Below are 8102 nucleotides of genomic sequence, written 5' to 3'. Positions count from 1 at the left end.
ATTTATAGCATGCCATACCAATGGACGTTAAAAGCCTTCCCCGGCATCTTAGAAAACTTAAATCAATTTTATTTACTCTGCTTGGTAACCTTCTTCTACTGATCTTTTTCTTCACTTTTTTTTTTGGCCTTTCACTTTGTCCTTTTTTTTCTCAATTTTTTCTTTTCTTCTCTTTTTCAGTCTCTTGGACAGAAGTTGGTGGCCGCCTTTTCTCTGTTTTTCTACGAGTCATTTTCATCATGTATGAACTTTATTATGTCTACATTAACTCCTTAAATTCATTAAGGTAACATGGACATAAATCCCAATATTAATTAATTATGGCAATAAATGATATTTCAGAAGTTAAGCTGGTGTTAAAAGAAGCAGATGTTGTAGCTGTAATGCCACGTGTCTGAAAGAGTGGACACTGAATAATAGTGACAGTTACCGAATTGGGTCGTCGTCGACTTTTGACGTCTCCGTGGCGATTTAAGGACTATTAATGCTATTCTATTAATTTCTACACCATAGGATTAGGATAGTCCTCCCATTCAAACAGAACCAACTCCCCAATTGATCCCATCCAACGGTGACTATATCTCCTTTGCACACTTTAATTAACTAATTAATTAATATTATTATAGCAACACACTTTCGGTTGTTACCTTTACAGAGCACATGGAGAATTCCAAGAGGTTTCTTGTTTCTAAACTTATATTTATTATCTTATTAATAATATAAATATATTACTTTCCATATTATAATCAAGCAAGCAGCCACTGCATAAAGAGCAAAAAGACTAAAATGAGGCGGCTAGACATTAATAGTACCGGTTAGATGAGAAGGTTTTAGATGCAAATTGAAAGTTGAAAAAAATATTGTTAGAATATTAATTTTTAATAATATTATTATTTTGAGATTTAAAAAAATTAAATTGTTTATTATATCATATGTAGAAATTTAAAAAAGTTATAATGATGAGATGAGATAAAACCGTTTCTATATCCAAACGGAATCTAATAATTCTCAAGTAATATAATTTTTTTAAAAAAAAAAATCATAATATATATATATATATATATATATATATATATAAGCATAAGTATGTGAGACGATGAGATGGTACTACAACATAAGTCGAAAAAATTCTTAATTAATAACCTTATATTAAGACAGAAAAAAAAAGGAGATATATCGTTTTATAAACAAAATTTTGCAGAGGTTTCAATTAGCAAGAGCTCAAGCAAACCAAGGAAAATGAATATTAATTTCTCCTTGATTTTCTCTCATTCTTTGTATATATATATATATATATATATATATATATATACACATATATCTACTTATGTAGTATTTCTTATATTAATTTAATTTTCTTTGATGGGTAAGTGGGGATCTATGCATTGCCTAGATGTTACAATGGTGGGATATTGGCAGTGCTGGGTCCAAGATAAAATTTATAAAGCAGCTTATAGCGCTTAAGGTCACGTTGGTAACTTTTAGACTTGGTTTGCTAAAAAGCAAGTTGCTTAAAAATGTGAGCAGAGAGAGCTCTTATCAAAAGGCCGTCATAAGATCAGGACCATCCTAAGATATATATATATATATATATATATATATATATATATATATATAGGTAAAAATAAAATAATATTATTAGATATAGTCATAGAGTGTGTAAATGATGTGTAAGGACTGTACATTTCTGTTGAAAAAAATAGATAAATATGAAATCTACATAAAAAAAAATTATATTTTTTAATAATAAACTTCACATTTTTTCAAATAAAGTATATAATATTTACGCACTCTATAATTATATTTAACATTATTCTAAATAAAATGCGACAAAAATAATGAGATTCCTGGGGCATGCATCCGCAGATGATCATCCTTCGTGTCCTCGATCGAGGCCCTTTTCCACCTCAGCATCACATGCTTCGGTTCAAAATTTCTTTTGAAACAATTTGATTTGTGGACTACACGCAATGCCACTATGCTTTTTTCCTTACTCTCATGCACACATCAAAAGCTCTTTTATTAGGTATAGTTTTATTTTATTTTATTTTATTTTTACAGAAAACATGATAGTGTGAGTGGTCCTAGTCAATAACGAAATAATGTTTTTTATTTAAATATCTGATTAGAAAGCAAACTTTAGTTGGTTTTGATGTTTTATATATATATATATATGAACTATTCACTGCTTTAATACGTATAGGCCACAAATTAAAGTGCACATTCCTTGAACTCCTCTCATCACGGCAGGTAAGCAGCCACACGAGGAATTATCATTTTCACCTCCTACGCCTCTCTCTCTCTCATATAAACATGAGTAAGAAAAGCATATGCAGTAGTACTCATGCACACATTTTCAGGACACAACAAACACATGCATGGCGGCCCTTGCCTGCAGAGTCTTCGTTCATGTACTATAACTTGGACGACCTAGCTGATCACCTGATTCGAAGCTGCAAAATCTGTGCTGAACAATATGTATTTCCAATGATCACACTGCACGTATTATTTTGAAGTACAAAGTATGAAAGGTTTGGTACTTAAAGCGTACAAAATATCAAGGATGGTGTTACGTCCACAGCCCTCAACTTCACCGTTAGGTATTTTTTTTTATTATATTTTTTTACATGTATTTTTTAATACTCTTAAATATTTTTAAAAAAATTACAATATTATTAAAAAATATTTTTTTAATCACTAAATAAAAAAATAAAATAAAATAAAAAATTCCAACAATAAAAAGAACGGTAAGAACTAACGGTACTGATACTATCATTTTCCCAAGTATCAAAGGTTTTGGTACCGCATGCGAAATATATTTTGTACAGAGATAAAAGGACTTAAGACTTAAGATAGTACTCTTGATTTTTTAACTTAGAAATAATTAAAATATTTAATATAAAGTGAAAATAATGTGAATCATTACTATTATTCAATGTATCAATTCGGTTATCTAGATTTAAATAAAAATATGTCTTGATACTTGAATCAATGTATGCATTTTGGGGATATGAGCTTTAACAGTTTCCTAACCAAATAAATGGTTGTCTTTTGGTAAATTAGAAATATTTTCAATGTATTCTCTAAAGTGCCCCTTCATTTAAGTTGTGACTTTTCACAAGTACCATTTCATTTTATGTGATGTGACTTTTCACATGTACCATTTCATTTAAATAAGTTGTGACTTTTCACAAGTGTCATTTCATTCTCTATAAATAAGAAACTCCACCCAAATTTATTAACTCTAAATTCTCTATAAAAATTAGAGAAACACTTTCTCTTTCTTTTTATCTTTCTTTTTGTCTTTCTTTTTTTGGGTTTTGGCTATTTAATATTGGGTTCGAGGATCTCTTTTTGTGTGCACCGACGAGGAGATTAACAGGAATCGACGTTGTTGTATCTTGGGAATAGACTGTCAAGAAGCCTAGTGCATGCTTAAATTTGGAGGTGGCGAAATCTACTCTAAGGAAAGTGTCTATCACAACGTGCCTCAACACTGGGTTTTCTCTTTCAAATTTGTTCTTGTTATTTTACACATTCTCTAGTTTACAAAACATTTCAAAATATATTTCCATCAAGTACTACTTGTTTATTTTGATTTGAGAAATAATATTTATGTGGCGTAATTATTTTTAAATAAATAAATACGATATTCACTTGAAAAAGAAATAAATTTTTAATAACACACTCAATTCTTTTTGAAAAAAAAATATTAATTATAATGTTGAATATTAATATTGATCTGGATCAAATTAAGTGATCAATAATATTGATCAGTGAAGTAATTATTAATAATTAGAAGCTGCTAGCAGGAGGAGGCAGTAGTAGGAACGCATATATGCTAAATGAAAAGTGATCAACATCGGCCGGCGCGCAAAGTAGTAGTAGTTGTAGTCATGCACTATATAGTACTGAACATCAGAAAAGTTGAACGAGTGTGATTTATTTTGTCTTGGTTTTGGCTGCTGCTGCTGCATGGAGCTTTACTGACAAGCTAAGTAACCACTTTGCTGGCCAACCAAAAAGTGATGAAAAGAAATAAAGTACTTTCACGCTCCTTACAACATAAATATGGCTAGCCGACGGCCGGCCCATGCATCACTCTTAACTTGACCTAATAATTTTATTATAATTTCCCTCCCAAAGTGTCGTACGTAGCTAGCTACTGGCCTACAACTTTTTCTAACAAGTGGACACAGATTTTCCACCAATTCCCCCTAAATTATAATTTAAAAAATTTCTTTTATATATATATTTTTCTGTCTCCCAATTACGGAATTAGATTTCTGTCACTAAAACAACATTCTAACATAAGTACTACTAAAGTTACAATATTTGAACATGCAGGCATGCTAGCTTCTATTATATATACATATATATATATATATAGTATGATGACCTGCCATTAACCATTCTATATATTTAGTCGAGTATAGCCTTAATTTACGAATGTGAATCTAGCTAGCTATAGATCATATTAAATCGAAGTGGATAACCTCATGATGATCAAAAGCATCATAAGAATATATAATTGATGCAAACCTATATAAATTGATCGATATGGGATATTCGAGTCTAGGTTTTAAGTTGATTGTGCTACACTACTACTACTACTACTACTACTACATCCTTATTTACCATTACTTAGGGATCCCTTAATTCCGCCCTTATGATCTTGACTTTACCCACGAATAATGATCATTTGGATAATTGGTCCACTACTTACGTTTTCATGCACTAAGTTGCTTGTGGAGCATGCTCACCTGATCTCCTGATCATGATCTTGTGTATCATGTATGATTTATTTACTAAAAAAAATCTAAAACAGTACTCATGTATATATTAAGAATTAATAAAAAGACATTTATTATTTTTTGCTCGCATGCAGGTATATATACTAAAGAAGGAGAAATCTTATATTTTAGATCACGGCCTAGCTATTAATCCAGCTTTGATCGATCATGAGGCCGAAACCATCTAAAATCAAAATCATGTAAAATGGAAACCAGCTAATTAAACTCAATACCATATATATATATGTGCAAGTTGATCAAACACATGAGAAAATTAAAAGGAAAAGAAAAGAAAATATAGCATGAATAAAGGATGTCTCTGTATGCAAATAGCTAGCTATTATTGTTGCATGTTCTTATTTTCGTCCAATGAGGCAAAAGGGTCATTGGGTAACTTTTTGGGAATATGTGGTGGATGTAGACTCGCTCACGTTTCTGCAAAGTGTGTGCACAACTTTACAGCTTTATTAATAATAATAATACTAGAAAGGAATATTAATAATAATGGCAAAGAAATAAAAATTAGTGGGTTGATCTCGATCAGTTCATTTTAATTTCCCTTTAATTTTTACGTGATGGATGTTCCCTAGCTAGCCTTTTTGGCTGATCAGTCCCCCACCCAGCTCAGTACTACTACTTGATCGTATTGTATAATAAGCAAACAAATGAAAACCAGAGCGAGCCCATGCACCCGTACTGTATATATATAAATGCTGCAAGAACTAATAAATTAACCCAGCTAATTGGCTAGCTTCAACTAATAAAATCCAGAAGATCGATCGAGATCACTAACCAGCAATTTGGCCGTCACGACGACGTTGGCCCAGCTAGGAATTGCCGACCGCTTTTTGTTGATTGTGGTGCTAAGTGACGCATATAAAGCAGAGGCACACGTTAAGTAGGTCAAAGTTGGGGCAAACAACAACATGACAACGACATCACTTTAGAGAAAAAAACAAGCCTCTAATTATATTCCAGCATGCATCCCTTAAAAGTTGTAAAGCTCGCTCCGTAATTTCATTGTGCTAGCCATCTAATAATTAACACCCACCACCTTCCGATCCTTTGAACTGATCTCTCTATTGCATGAACTCAAAGAAACATTATGCAACCCATTTAATAATTTCTTCTTTTTCTGCTCAATATATACATATATATATATATATATTTATATAGTCTGTCTGTGCATGCACATGTGAATGCATTGTCAATGTCTGTGCGTATGCTTGTGCATGTGCATGTATTGCGCGCTCCTAAATTAGACCCCACACATTAATGCTGTAGCAGACGAGCAGTTTAGCCAAAATAATGCAAGACAGGTACTGTCATAATCAAGGTAACTAAGAGGGTATTATGATATATATAAATATATAATTCTTGCTTCTTTGACATTAATTTTCTTCCGATCCCATGCATATATGATAGGTACGTTGCTCTAAACGAGGAGAAGTTAGTAGTACGATCTCTTCATGAATCTCTTCACTACTCGGTCATGATACATGACATGAGTACTACTGCACATTATATATATGTTATAATTGGATTATCATTCATCGATCAACACGGATCAGATGTTAATATATAATAGTTTTGCATGATTTCACATTCATCATCATGTGTTTATTATAAGTGCTCCGATCCAGTTGTCAATTCCTGCATATATATATATATATATATATAGTTGGTTAGGTTCTCCTAGTTTTCTTGTCATTTTCTCGAGGATGTAAATTATATTTTATTCTCCCAAATAAGGCTGGAAGTTTTGGTGGGGGTAGGCATGCATGCAGTTCAAGCTTAAAGAAATGGCAATGATTCTTGAAAGCATAACCGGCCAATAAAGAGATCATCAGCTTGAATTACAAAGAAAAATATATATGCAAGTCGATCTGCATGCAGGCGTACTTTCTTCACGATTCTTTTGGCCATGGTAAAAAGTATCGAACTGATCATAAATTGATCTCTTCGTTAGGAATTGTGAATTTAATTCTTTTCAATCATATTATGTGTATATATATATATAGTTTAATTTGTCACGATTAAATCGCACCAACATGAGGTAGGGCTGTACGTCATGATGTGTGACAAATCATGTAAGAAAATGCTATATAAATGCTTCTTAGATATGCTCAAATAATGTCTCTGGAATGATTGACAGAATGGATCGACGAGATTTGTGGTTTGAGCACATTCTTTATAACAGGGCTCTTACTGTACTTTTTTGTATTTATTTGATAAGGATGTGTGGTTGATATACTACAAAGCTGTCATGCCCATTTATTAATTAAGACAACACAGTACTACACATGAATATATATATATTTATATATATATATATATATTAATATTAGTAGTACTACTTCTTAAATTAATATGGGGTTAGTGGAGAAACAACTTTTGAACAAAAATATCTCTATTTACCAGTTACCATACAGTGATCTATACCCAAACTAAGATAATATATCTTTAATTACAAGCTGTGCATTAATAAAATAGTTGTAGCAACTTAATTAATTAATTAAGGAGAGAGTGCGCGTAATATTTTTAATCTTGTATATGCTAACTACGTACTTATAATTTTTATTTGATTGTGATCATGTACTAACATAGTGCGCAAGGCACGTGTCTTGCATGAATGTGCGAATGTCTGCCTTTATAAATTAAGAGGAGTGTTACATTTATAAATAAATTATATAAAAGTAATTTCATAAATTGACATTTTTATGTATAAAATTTAAGGAAAATGATAAGCTTATAATTAATTAAATTAAAATAAATTATAAAGGAAAGGTAATTAACCCAAATTTAAAACCATAGGATGAAAAAGAAAAGAAAAGGCAGGAAGGCATATGACCATAACCCATTAAATTATTTTTTTGTGGTGTGAGAAAGGTAGGTAGGCAGAATGATGATGTGGGCCACATGCATATGTATAACTCTCAAGCACAGGGCATAATTCAGAAACTAGGGTGGTCCAACTTGAGCTGCGGCTCTAGACCTAACCCAATGTTTAGTTTCTTGGGCTAGCAGAGGCCAGTTTGGGACCCATTAATGTCTGGTAGGCAACAGCAAGTTTTTGTTTGTTTTGTATGTTTCCGACTACAAATACATTTAACCTAACGTACAACATCTCCAACCTTCCCCATAAATTGCTTTCTAATTAATGAATTAGTTCTGTGCAATGAACATGCATGCATCAGTTTAGATATGAAATGAAATAACTAGTGGTTCTAAAGAGGTGTTTAAAATTCTTGAAGTAATTTAAGATTCTTAATTATCTCGGCCTATTTTTTCCTTATAATAAAATATAAA

Source organism: Juglans microcarpa x Juglans regia, chromosome 3D (genome assembly GCF_004785595.1).
Source record: "Juglans microcarpa x Juglans regia isolate MS1-56 chromosome 3D, Jm3101_v1.0, whole genome shotgun sequence".
NCBI classification, from domain to species: domain Eukaryota; kingdom Viridiplantae; phylum Streptophyta; class Magnoliopsida; order Fagales; family Juglandaceae; genus Juglans; species Juglans microcarpa x Juglans regia.
The sequence above is the reverse complement of the archived record's forward strand: the minus strand, read 5'-3'. Positions refer to the sequence as shown.